The sequence below is a fragment of the Pinus tabuliformis genome, chromosome 2_2 (genome assembly GCF_031772625.1).
Source record: "Pinus tabuliformis cultivar Carrire ecotype Pingquan chromosome 2_2, CPIR1, whole genome shotgun sequence".
Lineage (NCBI taxonomy): Eukaryota > Viridiplantae > Streptophyta > Pinopsida > Pinales > Pinaceae > Pinus > Pinus tabuliformis.
In genome coordinates this window covers 856,097,513-856,117,462 of record NC_142300.1, presented here as the reverse complement: position 1 = coordinate 856,117,462, position 19,950 = coordinate 856,097,513, and positions in this window count along the sequence as shown.

Genomic DNA, 19,950 nt, shown 5'->3' with positions numbered 1-19,950 from the left:
GCCGATGACTATTTTATGAAATGGGCCGAGGCGATGCCTACATACAATGTCGACGGTATTACTACTACACAGTTCCTTTTTAACCCCATTATAGCACATTTCATTGTCCCTCAACCTATCATGACTGAACATGGATCACATTTTCGTCATCACATGATGACGAAGTTAATTGCTCAGTTGGGCCTTTGACATGATAGCTCGACTCCATATTATCCATAGGCCAATGGCCAAGTTGAAGCAATCAATAAGGTTTTGATTACTATGCTTCAATGTACCGTTGGGAAGCACATAAAATATTGGCATTTAATGATTTTCTCAGCTCTTTGGGCTTACCAAACCTTTGCTAAGATGACCACTGGATTCACTCTATTCCAGTTTGTGTACGGCTTCGATGCAACTCTTCCAATCGAATGTGAAATCCCTTCGCTTAAGCTAGCTATCAAACTTCTTCTAGATACCTCGCCTGAAGAGGAGCGGCTACTATATCTTGAGAGACTCGACGAGACTCGTCGCATCGCTACGATGATTATTGAAGATCAAAAGAAATGAGTCAAAGCTAATTTTTACCAAACCGTTTCTCCTCACACTTTTGTTGAAGGAGGCTTGGTCCTTCTTTATGATCAAGTCAACGATAAGTTGGGGGAAGGAAAGTTCGAACCTATGTGGCATGGGCCCTACATTGTCAAGCGTGTCTTACAGAAAGGTGCCTATGAGTTATGTGATTATAGGGAACTGCATTGTCGCAGTCCCGTAATGGGTTGTATATAAAAAAGTATTATGCGTGAAATTTGTATGATAACTTTTGTACATTAGTGTGCGTTTTGATTTTTTGGTGTGTTTGTTTTCTTTGCAGACATATGTTTTTTTGCTTACCCTGTGTTCCACTAGGTTTGCAGATGTCATTAGGTCATTACATGGTTTTGTTGATGGTGCTTGTTGTAGCACACAGAACCTCTCTTCCACAACATGGGTACTCTATGACCCTAATGGCGATTTGATCAACTTACAAGGTACCTGCCTTGGTCGAACTACCAATAACATCGTTGAGTATAGTGCAGTTATTGAACTCTTGTCAGAAGCAATTGCTCTTGGCATTAGGGATTTAGTTGTTAAGTTGGATTCACAACTCATTGTGTTACAATAGAACAATCATTATTTAGTAAGAAATCTACAAATATTGCGTATGTATCTACGTGTTAGATTGTTGGAAACAAATTTTGATTACATTACATATCAACATATTCCACGTAATTTAAATACATTAACTGATGCATTATCAAATCTAATTCTTGATAGACATTTGCGTCATTTGTAAAATTGAATCATGTTACGAACATATAAGTAGAAATAAAACATGTATATCTATATATATATATATATATATATATATATATATATATATATATATATATATATATATATATATATCGCATCTATTGGAGTGTTTACATCAAAATGTCAAAAAAATAGAGTGTTCTGAGACACTTGGCTTTCAAATCCTACAAAATGTGTAAAATACTAGAAGTGTTATCAAATTGCGTGATTCTCATGCTAGCATGCGACTACTCTGATCACTTGGCCTAACAGCTGACGCAGTCACACAGAGACTCCAACTGTATGTCTCTGCCAGCGCAGTGGAACATCGTCAATGGTGGCATAATCTGGAACCCCTCAGGTAATTTCCTCCAGGTTGCGCTCCATCTCGGCTAAGGGGTCAGCCCCTTCTTCGTAGTCTGCAGCCACTATCGGATGGGCAACTCGCCATGCTATTGGCAACATGCCTAGTGGTCTTTCTAGTCCCACATCTACACATTTGTCATAAATTGAGTCTTAGATTACATTCTCATAAAAATTATAAAAACTTGAAAAAATCCAAAAAATAAGTTTTTACTTGCGTCGGTCCACTGCTCGCCTGGTGGCAGAGGTAGATCTGGATCCCCTCTAAAATTCGTGCTGGCATACGCATAGTCATCCACCATAATTAATTGGCGTTCAATCCATGTGAAAAACTATAGAGGTTAGTGCATATGTTGGCACGTGCCTCCTCGATGCATGAGCTAGCTCCATCTCACAAGCCTCAAATCTCAAGCGGCAGGATGTGGTACTTCTGCCCACTCGTACCAGAAGAGAGATATTCGCTCCAAAAATAAGGTCACTAGTATGGAATCAAACCTGAACTGCTTCACGTGTCTGTGCTTGCCCTTGGTTAGTTGGCGCTTCATGCTCGCCAAAAGATCTCCACGCCAATTGAAAATTGTGGGAGTCAAACAAGCAATATCATACTAGAACTGAGACTTGGAAGCCTCATGAAGGGCTTGCATGCGAGATATGCACACCATGGTGAACAATATTGTTCTCAGAATGAGGTTATTGGTGATAGTTGCAATTTTCACCTTGCCTCCATTCATTATCTCAGCACCAAGAGAGTATCTATGGACCAGACTCTTAATACTTTCACCTCCTTGGCAAGGTACAAAGAGTTGAATGGCTTCCCCTCGACAAGAAAATACCATGATGAAGTAAATGTCCATTTCTTCTAGTTCCAGCTCCTACCCTTTGATGATGAAGATCTCGCGATCTACATCCCAAAGGTTGATCAAATAAGGAAATAACTCCATTTGTGCCTTCAGCCTTGTGGTCCGAAATAATTTCAGTAGGCCACAATCCCTCAAAGCATTTATACATGTCGGATCTTGAGATGCTTGGTGATCCTCGGCCTCATGGCCTCTTTCTTTCCATTCTACGACCATATTTCTCCTACAAACAACATATAAACACCTTTTAGTTATTTTTCGATGGATAAAATCAACATTTTTTGCTTTGAAAAATCAACATTTTTTGCTTTAAAAATGAGTTTTTAATTTCTAAAAGTCGCTCTCGGTGCCATCGCGCCTATTTTTCAAAACAATGCCATGACATCGTGTGAGATTTTGGGCTCTAGCACGACCATCACATGTCCGATGACCATACACATGATGGTTGCCAACTGTGAGAGTATGCACAGCAGAAACAAAAATAAATCCACACAGCAGAAAACATGAGACATCAAATTTAACGTGGTTCACCCAACCAATCTAGGCTACGTCCACCAAACAGAGGCATCGGCAATCTTATTACTCAACAGGAGATTACAACAATAGATTTGCGCATCTGGAATTTCTCTTCCTCACACTTTCTAATCACCCATATCCTCTACGGGCTTACATTTTTTTAGTTGGGAGTAGAAAACTGAATCATAAATTCACTCACAACAAATATAGGATGCAATAACTCCTAATCAAGATTAAATGGAGTTTATTTAGCAACAAATCCTATTGTTATCACATTCATGAGATTTTCTCCAAATTTAATGAACAAAAAATCTCAACAATCTCCACCTTGACAACAATTAGCCTGATACCCTGTTCGATTATTATTTTTATCTTTTCTGCAAGCCAAGAGAAGCTAGACACCATTGTAGCTTCTCTAACAAAACTGGTTTCGTGAACATGTCTGCACAGTGTTCCTATGTATGCACTTTTTCAAGAGAGACTCCCCTTTCAGTGATAACATGTCTTACAAAATGGTACTTGATAGGTATATGCTTTGATTTACTATGATAGGCTGGATTATTAGCCAAGTGAATTGCACTTTGACTATCACAAAATAACTTGATGTTGTCCTACAACCTACTAAACTCACCAAATAAACCTTTCAACCAAACTGCTTCTTTGCAAGCATGTGAAGCAGCTATGTATTCTACTTTTGTAGTGGATAAAGCAACAATGTTTTGTAGCTTTGACATCTAGCTTATAGCTCCACCTGCAAGAGTAAATACATATCCTGAAGTTGACCTTCTCTTATCCAAATCACCTGCAAAATCAGAATCAACATATTCACTACTTCTGTTATAAGTGATACAATAATCACTTGTGCCTCTCAGATACTGAAGCACCCATTTCACTGCTGACCAGTGTTCTTTTCCTGGATTTGCCATATACCTGCTGACAACCCCAACTGCATGTGAAATATCTGGTCATGTACAAACCATTGCATACATCAAACAACCTACTACATTGGCATATGGAATTCGAGACATATATTCCTTTTCTTCATTTGTATTAGGACATAAACTTGAAGAAAGCTTAAAATGGGAAGCTAAAGGGACTGAAACAGGCTTCACATTGTTCATACCAAACCTCAAGAGTATTTTCTCAATATACTTCTTTTGTGATAGCCACAACTTACCATTGCTCCTGTCTCTGAAAATCTCCATGCCCAAAATCTGTCTTGCTGCTCCTAGATCTTTCATATCAAACGTCCTAGCCATCTGAGCCTTTAACCTATTGATCTCACTTATGCTTTTGCTTACTAAAAGCATATCGTTAACATATAACACTAAGATAATGAACATGCCATTATTCAATTTCTTAAAGTAAACACAATGATCATATTCACTTCTTATATAATTTTGACTCATCATGAAAGAATCAAATTTCTTGTACCATTGTCGAGGCGACTGCTTCAGACCATACAATGATTTCTTGAGCCTGTAGACAAATTTCTTGTTGCGATTTTGAACAAACCCTTCCAGTTGTTCCATGTAAATCTCCTCATCTAAATCTCCATGTAAAAATGCAGTTTTAACATCTAGTCAGTGTAATTCTAAATCAAGTAAAGCAACTAATGCTAACACAATCTGAATTGAAACAATTTTTACAACTGGTGAAAAAATCTCATGAAAGTCAATTCCTTCTTTCTAAGAAAAACCTTTTGCGACCAGCCTTGCTTTGTACTTGTCCTTTGTATCATCAACACCCCTTTTCAATTTGTAAACCCATTTACATCCCACAGTTTTTCTGTCTTTAGGAAGTTCTACCAGATCCCATGTGGCATTCTTGTCTAATGCCATCATTTCGTCCTTCATAGCTTCTTTCCACTTATCACTTTTAGAACCTTTTACAGCTTCCCGATAGCACAAAGGTTCATCATCATTAGTGGTTAAAGCAACTGAAGTAACATAATCATCATACCTTTTAGGAGGACGTTTGATTCTCGTGGACCTCCTTAAAGATGTTTCTAGTACTTCCACAATTTTCTTATTGTTATCTGTAGGAACTTCTTCATGATCTGCATCTGACACATGTTCATAATCTGCATCTGAAAATTATTCATGATTTGCATCCGAAACTTGTTCATCTAGACAGTCATTAGTATTTGAACTAGTTTCAAACTGAATATGTTGAAACTTAGGTACATTATCCTGTTTCAATTTATCATCTACATCTAGATTATTGTGTGAAGATTCATTGAATTTAACATCTCTGTTAATGATGATCTTGTGAGTAGTAGGATCCCACAACCTGTATCCCTTAGTCCCATCACCATATCCAACAAAGATATATCTTTTTGATTTAGGATCTAATTTAGAACGCTGATGTTTCGGAATTAGAGCATATGCATCACAACCAAAAACTTTTAGTTTAGAATAATCACAAGGATGACCTTTCCAAGTTGATGGTGATCGATTTATCAAGTACCAAGCCGTAGAAACCACTTCTGTACACAAATCCTTCTGCAAATTAGCGTTACTAAGCATACTTCTTGCTCTCTCTAAGAGAGTCTTGTTCATGCGTTCAGCAACTCCATTTTGCTAAGGAGTATATATAGTAGTTTTATGTCTTTCGATCCCAGCGTCCTTGCAATAATTATCAAACTCCTTTGAAGTAAACTCACCACCATTGTCAGTTCTTAAAAATTTAATGGTTCTTCCAGTGATATTTTCTACTAATGCTCTAAATTGCTTAAAAACTGTGAATACATCAGACTTTCTTTTCAGCATGTAGACTCATACTTTCCTAGAGAAATCATCTATAAAAGATACAAAATATGATGATCCTCCATGAGGTTGTAGGAGATGGCCCCCAAACATCAGAATGGATATAATCAAGGATTCCCTTACTAGTATGTTTTCCAGTTTTAAATTTCTGCTTACTTTGTTTCCCATATATACAATGTTTGCAAAAATCTAACTTAAAAGACTTTAAACTAGGAAGTAACTTACGATCACATAAAAATTTTAATCCTCTTTCGCCCATATGGCCCAGCCGTTGATGCCATATTCGAATAGAATCACTATCGTTTTCGGATACAATTGAAGCATGATTTGACTCTGTTCTTCCTTCTAACTGAAAAATATTTCCAACCTTATTTGCTTTCATTACTAGTAGGATTCCTTTATAGATTTTCATTACTCCACCTTGAATAAAGGTTTTATATCCATTTGTGTCTAGTACTCCTAGGGAAATAAGATTTTTTATGAGTTCAGGCATGTGTCTTACATCAGTTAATATTTTATTTGTCCCATCAAACATTTTAATCTGAATGCTTCCAATTCCCACAATATTACATGTGACATCATTTCCCATGTAAACTACTCCATCATTGATTGATTTATAAGTTTTAAACCACTCTCTATGAGTGCACATGTGATTTGACACACCAGAATCTAACAACGAATCTAACAACCAATGTTGATCATGATTAGACAAACTAACTGATAACACTTCATCACTCATACCTGAAATAGATGCCGAACCTGTATCTGTCGTGTTTTCTTCTTTCATTTTTGCCGAAGAGTCTACTTTAGATGTTTTTTGTCTCTTCCAACAGTCCTTCTTCAAATGTCCTGATTTGCCACAAAACCAGCACTTTACCTTACGATTTTGACCGCGAGTTATCGTGCTTACTGAAGCGTCTTTCTTTAGAGCGACCTCTGACCATCATTGCTTCTGATGTAGAGTTTTCTGAATTTGACCTTTTCCTTGTTTCTTCATATAACAAAGATCAACAACATCATCAAACTCAAGGGTTTCTAATGAACTAAGACATATAGAAGTAACAAAATGATCCCATGACTCGGGCAACGAACATAATAAAGTTACAGCTTTATCTTTTGATTCAAATTTTACTTCTATACTTTCTAACTGCACCAAGAGATTATTAAAGGTATTCAAATGATCAGTAATAGATGTACCTTCCTTCATGCACAAACTGTACAACTGTCGCTTTAGAAGAATCCTATTGGTTAAGGATTTTGTCATGTATAGCTTTTCAAGCTTTGTCCACAAACCAGCAGCAGTTTTCTCTAACACGATGTTAAACAAAACATCATCCGCCAAACATAATCGAATGCCGCTTAGTGCTCTTTCATCCATGTCACTCCATTCGTCATCTATCATGGTGTATGGTTGTTTGGATTTTCCCAACAACACCTTCGTCACGCCTTGTTGCACGAGTAGATCATACATCTTAACTTTCCAGATCTCGAAGTTGTTTTTCCCATTAAACTTCTTGATCTCAAATCGAGCACTTTGTGTTTTTGACATTTTAATTTGCCTTTTTAATCAAATTAACAATTTGATAAAATTCCACAAACTGTAAATTGCAAATACCAGCGACTAGCAAACGAATCGAATGACATTTCAATACTACTAGCAATGAAATGAAAAAACACTACCTTGCATCCATTCGAGCTTTGCAGATGATATGGCGGAACAACATTTAAATATTGAATCCAGGCAGGTTGAGACCACGCTGCCTTCAGGAACACAGCTCCCTTCTTCGCACAAATCTGCATGGGAAATCAACAGCATGCAGTTCCACCGGCTAGGCAGTTCAACCTCCAGCTCTCGTGCTCATCCCACTTGGAATCATAGAACCACAAGCCACCGCACTAGTGCAACACTTCCATTCCCAGTTCTCCGTCAACGATCAATTGTTTGACCAAAACCAACAAACATAAGTGTCAAAAGACGAGGAAGGAAAAATGAAGCATGAGACAACGATGGAATAAGAAATAAGGTCTGACGGGTTTCAAGATAAATAAATTAATCCCCTCCGTGCCATAAAATGCATACTATGCACATTATTTAATTCAGTGAACTGAAAAGCTCTACAAATAAATTTGTAGAGATTTGCACTTAACAACTCCACTTCGATTTGCACTTAATACTCCACTTCACGTAGAGATTTGCACCAGCTCACAGCGCAGTTAGTTCTCTACTCGTTTTCTGCAATATGCTGCCACGGTCTTTCTGATAAATCGATTTCAGATGGGCGGACAAAACCAGCGTTTGCAGCCTTATCCAACCGCAGAATCGACCACAACATTTCACCTCCGTTCTGTGCTCCCTTTTACAGTATCCACATTTATCCTCCAGCGTTGTCGACTTGAATAACTGCAACAAACAATTATTTCTCCAACAGGCAGTGAATGAATTCTGCTCTGATACCAATTGTGAGAGTATGCACAAAAAAAAAAAATTCCACACAGCAGAAAACATGAGACAACAAATTTAACATGGTTCACCCAACCAATCTAGGCTACATCCACCAAACAGAGGAATTGACAATCTTATTACTCAACATGAGATTACAACAACATATTTGCACATCTGGAATTTCTCTTCCTCACACTTTCTAATCACCCATATCCTCTACGGGCTTACATTTTTATAGCTGGGAGTAGAAAACTTAATCATAAATTCACTCAAAACAAATATAGGATGCAATAACTCCTCATCAGGATTAAATGGAGTTAATTCAGCAACAAATCCTATTGTTGTCACATTCATGAGATTTTCTCCAAATTTAATTAACAGAAAATATCAACACCGACGAACTAAATTTTAAAAATGCTCTTTTTAAACTTGAAATCCACTGTTAAAATTGCATAAAAAGGTAATGAAATGCAAGAGCAGGGATGAGGCCCTTACCCGGTTCATAAAATGGTGTCTTGGTTCTCCCGCAAAATCCATTGGAAAATCAAGGAAATTAGGGCACAAAATCACTTTCAGAGCTCAGTTTGGTAAAATGGTAAAAAATGAAATTACTTTTGCTTATTTATAAGTTTTGAAAGTCATTTTGTCAAAATATTTTTATAATATTTTCTCGATATCAGTGATGGGTGTGTTTCATGTGCAGTTACAGGTGCCTTCAATGTGAACAATGATCATTATTGATCGATTTTCAAAGTTTTATTTTATGTCTTTTTCAGACTCCGTAAATAAATGAAAAGGGAACCCCCCTAGAGTCATCTTTCAGTTCTTTTCTGATTCTTGAAAATTGAAAAGATTGCCGAGTACTTGTCATTTCGAACTCGTTAAAGTAAATAAATCAACATCACCTCAGTATATGTTTACCCCTTTTTTGGGTTGAGACTAATTATTTACGAAAAAGGTACACCTTGGTCGACATGGTCAAGAGGTTCCCTCCGATATTGTTTTCTACCTTTTCGGGTTCGAGGGACAACTTATGAAAATGGACATGATGGAGCTTTCTTTTTCAAACTCTCTAAACATGAAAAAGATGCCGACTTATTCTTTTGTCGAACTCGTTAAAATTTTATGATGAAAGGCTTGTCACCATGACGAGACTGAGCTTCTCCTTCCTAGGGCTTGTAAAACTTACTAGGATGGATTCATTCGAAGAATGAACTTACATGACAAGCATATGCTATCCCCTTCAAGCTTGAGATAAAAAAAACTGGGGTACTCACTAGAAATAGCAGGGGAAAATGAAGATGAGACATCATTTGTATAGGCAACATGTTGCTCTTGAACATGACACTTTTCTGCTCTCGTGTCAGGTTTTGGATATCCTCACTTAGTCACTTGTTCTCCCAGGTTTGGGTAATCCGTCTTGCCTCTCATTTGACTATTCCACAATTTCATCATGACCTTTAGTCCCATGTTGAGTCAAATGTTTCCACACTCTGATGTTGTGTCGCCAATATGTTCAAGAGAAGTCCAATCTGCAGTTATTTACCTATACATTGTTTGATTCATTGCTATAGTCCTAAATAGTGTTCCACTTTATTACTTGTTTCGTCTCGGTGATGAGGGATTCATCATTGTCCTCCTTCGATGGGCCACTTCTTGTCGACTTTATCTTATTAACCAGGAAGAAGACTTAGGAACTCCCTTTCAGTACCTTAGAGTTGGCATGCCTTAATGGTCAGTTCTTCACATCCAATGATAAGTCTTCATCATTGGCCTTCGATTGGGTGATTCCATGAGTGTTCGACCTCAACTTCATTATCACATTCACGGATTGTATTGTTGTACCTTGAGGGCCATTTTCATTATTGATGGTTTCTCTCGTACCTGTTAACAGTCCACATCATTGGCTGATAATCAGGTGGTTTTCTAGCATGTTCGACTTCAACACGTTTATTCGCATGTTGGGATTCGTACATTGATCGGGTCAGGATGGAGCGCAAGACCCTGAGTCTTGTCTGTTATGGCTTAGGCTGCATGGAGTTTTATGTTATTCATGATTGTACACATGTTTCTACTATACGGATGGTTGTGACCATACCGTGAGACTTAATACTTATGTTGATCCTTGTTATCTGGATGGTTGCGCCCATACCATGGATCTCTTTATATAGTATTCATCATCTGGATGGCTGCATCCATGCCGTGGATTCATGTCTTAATCTCAAATATGTATATGTATATGCATCCTTGATTTGCAGGTCTCATGGTGCGCCCTCATCCTTGCCAAAGCTCGTAAAGCATTTGAGCCGTCATTCCTCATTCTGCCTTCATGCTTTAGGGGGCATCTATTACACATTATTTTGTCACGCCTCCTGCACTTCCCTGTGACATGCCCTGAAGTGACCAAAACATGATAATTATACAATGTACTCATCAATGTATATAGCTAAGATCCCTCCTTTAACTTTGCCTGGAAAATATCTAGAGCTTTCCTGGAAGAAATAGATCATGAAATCCTAAAATGAGAATCATCACTCTTATGAAGCTCAAAACTGCGATGATCACCTATTGCACCTTGTTAAGCTAGTGATGGCATCACTCTGTTCTCTCTCATACTCACGATGGTCTCAAAAAGGAATTTTTCCCAAAGAGGATGAGAAGCTTCGTGATCTAGAAGCTTCTAGAGCGGCAAGCTGGAGGTGGTTTTGCATAGATGAGGATTGTTCTCTCTCATACTCACAATGGTCTTAAAAAGGAGTTTTTCCCAAAGAGGATGAGAAGCTTCATGATCTAGAAGCTTCCAGAGCGGCAAGATGGAGGTGGTTTCGCATAGATGAGGATTGTTCTCTCTCATACTCACGATGGTCTTAAAAAGGAATTTTTCCCAAAGAGGATGAGAAGCTTCGTGATCTAGAAGCTTCCAGAGCAGCGAGCTGGAGGTGGTTTCGCATAGATGAGGATTGTTCTCTCTCATACTCACAATGGTCTCAAAAAGCATTTTTTTCCCAAAGAGGATGAGAAGCTTCATGATCTAGAAGCTTCCAGAGCGGCGAGCTGGAGGTGGTTTCGCATAGATGAGGTTGAATCCTCCTAATTTGGCCTCTTGGTATCATCCCTATGAGCTACCTCATTAAGATGTGGGTCTAATCCTATCTTTGGAGGAGGTTCAACTCCCTCTCCCAGCCTATAAATTTCTCCTCTACCTTTCCCAAATGGTTGATCAATGTCCAATTGCACCCTTATGCTGAGCTTGTGCTAGAGGCCATTCATTAGACTTGGAGAAGGAGTTTTGGAGAGTTTCTTGGCTTGGACTTGGATTACCACTCAAGGAGAGCCTTTCAACATCAAGGCTATGGTTATAAGCTTCCCCTTTATTCTTTAAATAATAATACAATTGCTGGTTCATCTTCCTAATATATATGTTCATGTATGTATTTGTTTAGCATTCCTTGATCAGCTAAATAGATTGTTATTGGATTTGCTATTGGTTTTGGTATGCTTTGTTGTCTCTTGGTTGTTTGTGTAGGTACATAAGTGCTGAAAGAAGCAGGAACAAGACCTTGACACAATCAATTCAAGGATTTCAACAAAGGGAATCGGATTACCATCATAGCAAGGTAGGCCTCCCCCCTTGTTCTATTTCTAAATTATAATCTAGGCATATTTCTAGTTGATTGTCCTCTCAAGTTGTTAAACCCACTCATTGGGCTAGAGTGATTGTCTCTATGCGTACAATGACATGCATGTTGCTGCATTCCCTTGCATGCGATCAACAACACTACTCACCTTGTCTGCTCCATGCCAGCTGCTGGGATGGATCTATAACTTGTACAGGTGCAGTTTCATCCGCGAGTGCATGTTGTGCCCCCTAACGCACCTATTCCTACTGCAACTCATTTTGTCGTCTATGTAACTCCTATTCTTCCTTGAGTTGCTGCTTCATCACATGCAACTCCTTCTCTATTCCATTCTTTGCCTTCACACGATCTTCATGTTGTGTCATCACCTCATAGCTTGAGTCTCCAAAGTTGCTTTCATGATAAGTGGATCTACTTGAGCTTACAACTTTGTTCGCCTCTATGTTGTCAACAAACTTCCTCTTGCGTTGGTTACATCTAGTATGCTGCCTTTAGTTGTTGTTGATGGTGTTACTTGCTGTGATCTTGTTGTCATCATATATTGATGTCCTTGTCTATGAACAACTCTTTGTCTTCATGGGTAGGCAAGTTCATAGACACTTGATCGACTGCATCCCCAAGTGTGATCTGAACGGTGTCTTTGATTCTGCTCTCCTAGAAACCATTGTACCTGTGCTCTTGAGAGGTAGATGAACACCTACGATACCTAGAGACATGGAAACACTCATGGCAAGCAATCTGTCAGTCAAAAACCAAAAAAAGCTTGAGAACTGACTTGCAACATACTTGTGTGACTGATCATGAAGGTTGCCCAATTTCCATCGGGAGGTTGGGACACTGACTACCAAAACTGCACAAGGTAGATTCCAGGCTATCAGGAGGCTGACTGACTACTGGAACTGCGCAATTCATAGTCCAATTTGGCTTTCTGAGGACTGAAACTACACAATTCACAATTTCAATCAGCAGTGACATGCAACCAACAAACTGCATTGCGCAGTTTCTGGGGTCAGTAGGACACTGCCTCCAAGAGTTGCACAATGCAAGCCTGGAGGTCAGTATTGGGCTAGACTTGCGCAACTTTTGGAGGGAAGGTAGAACCTTTGCTTCCAGAAATGTGCATTTCTAGCCGGACAAGGCACGGTCCAGGCCAAGGCAACCCAGTCTGGCTAACAGATGACAGAAAACATGAGAAGTCTGAATGCATGGTGAGATGAGTGCAGACAAGAGTGAATGATCATTCGTGCAAACATCAAGTGCAGGATTCAAAAAATAGGAAAACATGCATGTGTGTGAAGTGAGTCACCGCAATGACAACCATTCGTGAAAAATAGTGTCATGCATGCAACAACAGTGAGATACGAGCAAAAACTAAAACGGTGCTTCTACAAGCTAACATACATCAAAACGACAGCAAGCACTCACTGAAATCAAGCAGACAACACTCACACAAAGTGAAACACAAAAACCGATAGAAACGCAATGCAAGTAATGAAAAGTGGGCTTACCCCAAGACAACTGACCTGAATGTGCCAATGACTCCTAGATGCAATATGGGATGTCAGAGATGCAAGGTCAATGTGAGGAATCAAATCTGCAGCGTCCGGTTGATGAGTTTCGATAGAATCGAGGTTGTGACGCGCATGCCACAAATCTAGGAAATGTGAAACTTGGCAGGAGGCTTTTGAAATGATCCTTGCATGTAACCTCCGGCTGCTAAAAATAGATTCCTGAATCAAGGGATGCCTTTAGATGTTGCCTTGGGAGGTGCAGTCCATCCATACAAATCAATTTTGCTCGATCCCGGAGGGAATCGGTCAACCCAACTGCACATGCAACAATATACTCAGCTGAGGGGAAAAAATTCTCATTTAATGGAGGGAGCTGGGCTAGCTGCCCAGAAGGTTTGCGCAATTTCTGGACTGAGCAGCCTTGCTAGGAGTAATTGCGCAATTTTCTCAGTGAACAGTGACAAGAAGATTTGCGCAATTTTGGAGCCTAGTAGGCTGCCAGACAGAATTAAGTAATTTCTACAGGGAAGGTTGGTTGCCCTCCAGAATTCCACAATTTCTTGAGCGAGTTGCTAAGCCTGCAGCTGGACCAAGTCCGAAGAAACACCCTGTGAAGGGGATGCAACAAGCTCTGATGCACATGCTATTATTCTGTAAGAAAATTCATTGAAGCTTGTGTACTTGACAAGGCAAGAAATTTTGTTGTGAAAGGTTGGCAGTGAGGCTACAAAATGAAGCTAAGGAAAGATTTTGGAGGGTGGTTGTAGCTGCTACAAAACAACCCTAAAGCATCTTCTAGGATTTCTTGGGTTGATAGCATATTATCATAAGTTTGTTAATATTTATGGGAGAATAATAGCTAATCCAGGTGGACATTGGTGGCCACTCACCTATTCCACCTAGACCTCCAGTCTGTTTCATTTGTTTCCTTGTATATTTCAGCATTTACTATTTTTAGCAGTTTTTTTGGGCCCTTAACTTCTGGAGCAGTTTTGACCCCCTAAACGACATTTTTTTTTATAGTCCGCAACAAGTTTGTAGTTGTACAAGGTTTGCCGTAAATCCTGTAGTACTCGAAGAGACCTTTCCAAAAATGGATCATACGTGCCAGACATAGATAATATGACAAAGTTACAACCCTGGGAAGTTGGTTGTCCAACTAACCCCAACAATGCCCACAAACTCTTAGCGTTCCATCTCCTGGGATTAGGGTTTTCCCTTATTGTTCAATAATAAATAGGCCCTTGGGCCTCATTGTAACATAGTTCAGAGTCATGTAGTTGCCACATCTCTTCTTAGAGATAAGCTACCATCGTCTGAGCTAGTTTATTTCCAATATGTTTGTAAGCATATTTCAATATTTTGATATTAATGAAATGAAGTGTTATTTCTGTTGCATATTTATATTTATGGTTATATCTATAATTTGTTGTGTTCCTATTTAACTTTAGATCAATGGTATCAGAGCATTATGCTCTTTCTCTATTTCTCTTTTCATGTCCCCAACGAGGTTAGGGTATAAGGAGTTAGGGGTTGAACTGGTTGAACCTTTGCAAGATCGTCCTCACAAACCCCGATGGTCTCCCATGGCGGAAGAAAAGAAAGACGAGGGGGCAAGATATCCTTTCAAAATATTGCTCGAGGAAGCCCTCGAGTGACAGAGAAATGCGATGATGGATAACTTTGCCTAAATCCTTCGACGACTATCCACAGGTGACGCATCTTCATCTAGTAGTCACTCTGGAGGTGCTACTCTTTTTAAGGTGCAATTTAGCTTTGATATTCCCATATTTTAGTATCAGATAGATGCAAATGTTGTAGATAAATGGTTGAATCTATTGGAAGGATATTTTTTAGTTCATGACTTTTCTAATCGAGAAAAGATTACTTTTTCACTTCTCAAAGTCACCCCACACATCAAGGACTAATGAGAAACCTACTATGAATGAAAGGATGAGAGGGAATCCTCACTATTTTCAACCACACCCACTTGGGGTTCTTTCCAAAACGCCATCAAGGAACAATATTACCCTGTCGAGAGCTATGAAGATAAATACATAAAGTGGACCATGCTACGACAAGGAAGGGACCAAGATGTGCCGGAGTTCATAAATGTTTTCCATACCCTCCACACGAAGTTGAGTATTAAGGATTCTGAGTGGCATTTGGTACTCAAGTACCGCAACTATATACATAAGTACATCCAGGACGAGATGGAGTTCCTAGACATCTACTTGCTTGACACGACATACCAATACGTTGTCAAGATTGAGCAGAAGTTTAAACAGAAGAAGCAAGACTTTGGATCTGTGAATCTGAAGCAAGGAAAAGGCACCCCCAAACCATAGAGCAAAGGCCAAATCCAAGGCAGGGAAATCAGGACAACTCGTCGAAGCTGCAAGAAAAGAACAACACCACGAAGACAAAGAACGACACATGAAAATGGTGTGAGTTCCATAAGAGCTCCACTCACAACACAAGTGAGTGTCGGGCCAAGAAGTCACTGGTAGCCGAGATGAAGGCTTCTAAATCAGACGCATGTTCCAACTCTAAGTCAAAACCTGACAAGGAGAATGACAAAGGGAAGTCGATCATTGATGCAGAGCCCAGTGCCATATGGCCACCACCAAGATCCATAAGAATGAGCCTGAATATCCAGAGGAGGGGGAACGCCTCTTCCACTCACAGATGTGGGTGAAGGGCTCTCTATTGCAGTTCATTGTCGACTGTGCGAGCCAAAAGAACTTCATTTCAGCAGAGGTCATGGAGCGGCTATTTCTACCGATGATAACACATATGTAGTAGTACGCCATCAGGCGGCTTCTCCAAGGATGATATCTCTGCATTAGTTAGCAGTGTCGACTTCCTTATAGCATCAAGCCCTTCACAAATGACGTATTGTGTGATGTTGCTCCTCTTGAAGTTTGTGATGTCTTATTAGGACAACCATACTTATGGAAGCGACATGTTGTATATGAGTCTAGACCTTGCTTTATGATTATTATTTTGGGCAATAAGTTCTACAGGATACAAGAGGTAGCCCCACCTACTGCCATCTCTTTGATCATTGCAAAGCAATGCAGTAAGATTATTTCCCAGACCAGGAAATTTATTTTCCTTATGATTCGCCCTCAGGGAAAGAAGAAGGTTGTGGCCATGGCTTTCAAATAGGGCTCCTCCACACAACAAAAACATATGGACAAGGTCATGAAGGAGTACAGGGACATTTTCGCCTCACCTACACGGGTACGTCTGCATTGTCAGGTCAAGCACTCCATCTATTTGACCCTAGGCGTTCCATTGCCCAATAGAATGATCTATCGATGTTGTGTTCTAAAGAATGATGAGATCAAGTGGTAGATTCAAGAGCTATTATAGAAAGGGCACATCAAGCCAAGCTCATCACCCTGTGGGAGCCCGACCGTATTGGTACAGAAGAAGGATAGGACCTAGAGACTCTGTATTGACTGTCGGGCATTGAACAAGATCACTGTTTAGAATAGGTACGCAATCCCATGGATTAATGACTTTCTGGAACAACTCAAAGGGGCCAGATATTTCAGCAAGATTAACTTGAAGTCCGGTTATCACCAGGTGCCTATCGAACCCTCCGATGTGTGGAAGGTTGCCTTCAAATCCAAGGAGGGACTTTTCGAATGGTTGGTCATGCCTTTCAGGTTGACGAGTTCCCCCGAAATTTTCATGAGATTGATGGATGACATCTTGCGACCCTTCACCAATGCATTCGTGGTAGTTTATTTAGATGACATCTTAATCTTCAGCTAGAGTTGGGAAGAGCACCTCCACCATATTCGATAGGTCCTTCAAACCCTAATGCAACACAAGTTGTGTGCCAATTCAGAGAAATGCACTTTTGGCATGACCCCTGTTCAATATATGGGGTACATCATTGATGAGCAGGGTGTGCATGTGGACCCAACCAAGATACAAGTCATTCGGGATTGCCCAGCCCCAACCATTCTAATAGAGCTCTGTAGCTTTCTGGGTCTTGCCAATTTCTATCGTAGGTTCGTGATGGGGTTCTCTCATATCACTTGGCCTTTAAGTCAAGTCACCAAGGGCAGAGTGAAAGTAAATTTTTTTCGGTCTGAAACCCAATAAAAGGCATTTTATGAGTTGAAGCATCGTCTCTGCTTTGCACCAGTGCTCACATTACCAAACCTACATCAACCATTTGAGATTGAGATAGACGCCTCCAAATATGCTATTGGTGAAGTTCTTACTTAGCAAGGGCAGCTAGTGGCTTACCACAGTGCGACACTTTCAGACATAGTCCGAAAGTATCCCACTTACGACAAAGAAATGTATTACATTGCACATGCCTGCCATCAATGGAAGCATTACATTCTAGGTAAGGAAACGGTCATCCACATAGACCATCGATCCCTGCAGTTCATACAAACATAAGGTCAGTTGCAGAATGATCACCATCAGAAATAGTCCACATCCTTGCAATAATTCCATTTAAACATTAAGTACAAGAAGGGAAACACCAATAATGTTGCAGATTTCCTCAACCGACCACTAATCATGGCATTGATCACTATGCTCTACTCCTATTGGCAAAAGACTTCAGGGCGCATCTTTACAAGAGCAATCTAGGATTCGACAACACATATCAGATGCTCCTGGAAGGGAAGTAAGTTCCAATTTTTCACCTCCATGATGCACTATTATGCCACTTGGGACACATCTATGTTCCTTCAAGCGAGTGTGCGAAGATGAGTTGGGAGACGCACTACAGTCGGGCCACTCGACATTTCAGAATAGAGAAAACAATGGCAGTATTGAAGAAGCATTTTATTGGCCAAAACTTTGTCAGGATGTTGGGAAGTACATTAGATCCTACACGGCTTGCGCCATTTCCAAACTAACCATTAAGAATCAAGGCCTGTATACTCCTATACCTACTCCTAGTCGACCTTGGGAATCCATCTTCATGGATTACATGTCAGGACTTCCTTCTACGAAGCATGACAACGATTGTGTTTTCATGGTTGTCGATAAATTCTCTAAGATGGCGATCATGGCGGCCTGGAAGAATAGTATCATAGCAGAGGCCATTGCTAAGCTCTTCTTTAAGCAAGTGTGGATACACTTTGGGATACCATAGTCCATTATCTTAGATCGAGACAACAAATTCCTAAGTGCATTTTGGTCAAGTCTCTGGTTGATGTTGGATACCAAACTTACTAAGTCCACAACGTTCCCACCACAAACTGATGGCCAAACCGAGATCGTCAACATAATGATCATACACATTCTACACATGTACATCTAGAAGCATCCACACACATGGGATCAAAGCCTCCCCTATGTCTAGCACAGCTACAACAAAGCTCTCCATAGCTCAATGGGCCATAGCCCCTTTCAGGTAGGGCTAAGATTTCAATCATTATGTCCCATTGATGTGGCCATACCATTTGCAACTACTCAGGAAGATTCATCTCACGTCCAATCCAAAGCCAACACAGCTAACAACTTCATTTAGCGCATTTAACACATCCATGAGCAGGTCCATGATATATTGGATAGAGCCAATGCTATGCATAAGCAGCGCCATGATCAGCATCGAGTACTTCACAAGTTTCAGGTGGGCAACGAATTTTGGCTACATTTGCAAAAGGAGCGCCTTGATGGACACCTTTGCAAGCTTCACCAGCTCTGATATAGGCCATACACCATCATCAAGGTTGTAGGGGATAATGCATTCGAGCTCAACGTCCCACCGTTCCTTGGTCTGCACCTAGTGTTCAAGGTAGACCACCTTCAACCATACAGTCTACCATTGTTGGACACATCTGACATTGCAGAACAACTCACACCAACAGAACTAAACTCGGATTGCATGGAACAAGCCATAACTGATTAGCTCATGAACACATAGATCAAGAACACTCACCAACAGAGGATCCATCTATATCAAGTTGTCAAAGAAAGCCAACTCCTTCACCAGGGCAAGTGGTTCACCATGGACAAAGTTCAACAACAATTTCCTCACCTCATAGAGGCTCTACATGCAATGGGGACCATTGCTTCCTAAGGAGGGAGGACTGATCCAGGTGGATATTGGTGGCCACCCACCTATTCCACCTAGACCTCCAGTCAGTTTCATATGTTTCCTTGTTTATTTCAGCATTTACTATTTTTAGCAATTTTTTTGGGTCCTGAACTTCCGGAGCAGTTTTTACCCCCTAAACGGTGTATTTTAGGTCCACAGTAGACCCATAGCCATAAGTAAGGGCCCATCACAAATCTTGTAGTACTTAAAGAGACCTTTCCAACAAGGTATCGTACGCGCCAAACGGAGATAATATGACCAAGTTATGACCCCGGGAAGTTGGCTGCCCAACTAACCCCAACGGGGCCCACAAACTCTTGGTGTTCCATCTCCTGGGGTTAGGGTTTTGGTTGTTTAGGGTTTTCCCTTGTTGTTCAATAATAAATAGGCCCTTGAGCCTCATTGTAACATAGTTCAGAGGCATGTAGTCGCCACATCTCTTCTCAGAGATAAGCTAC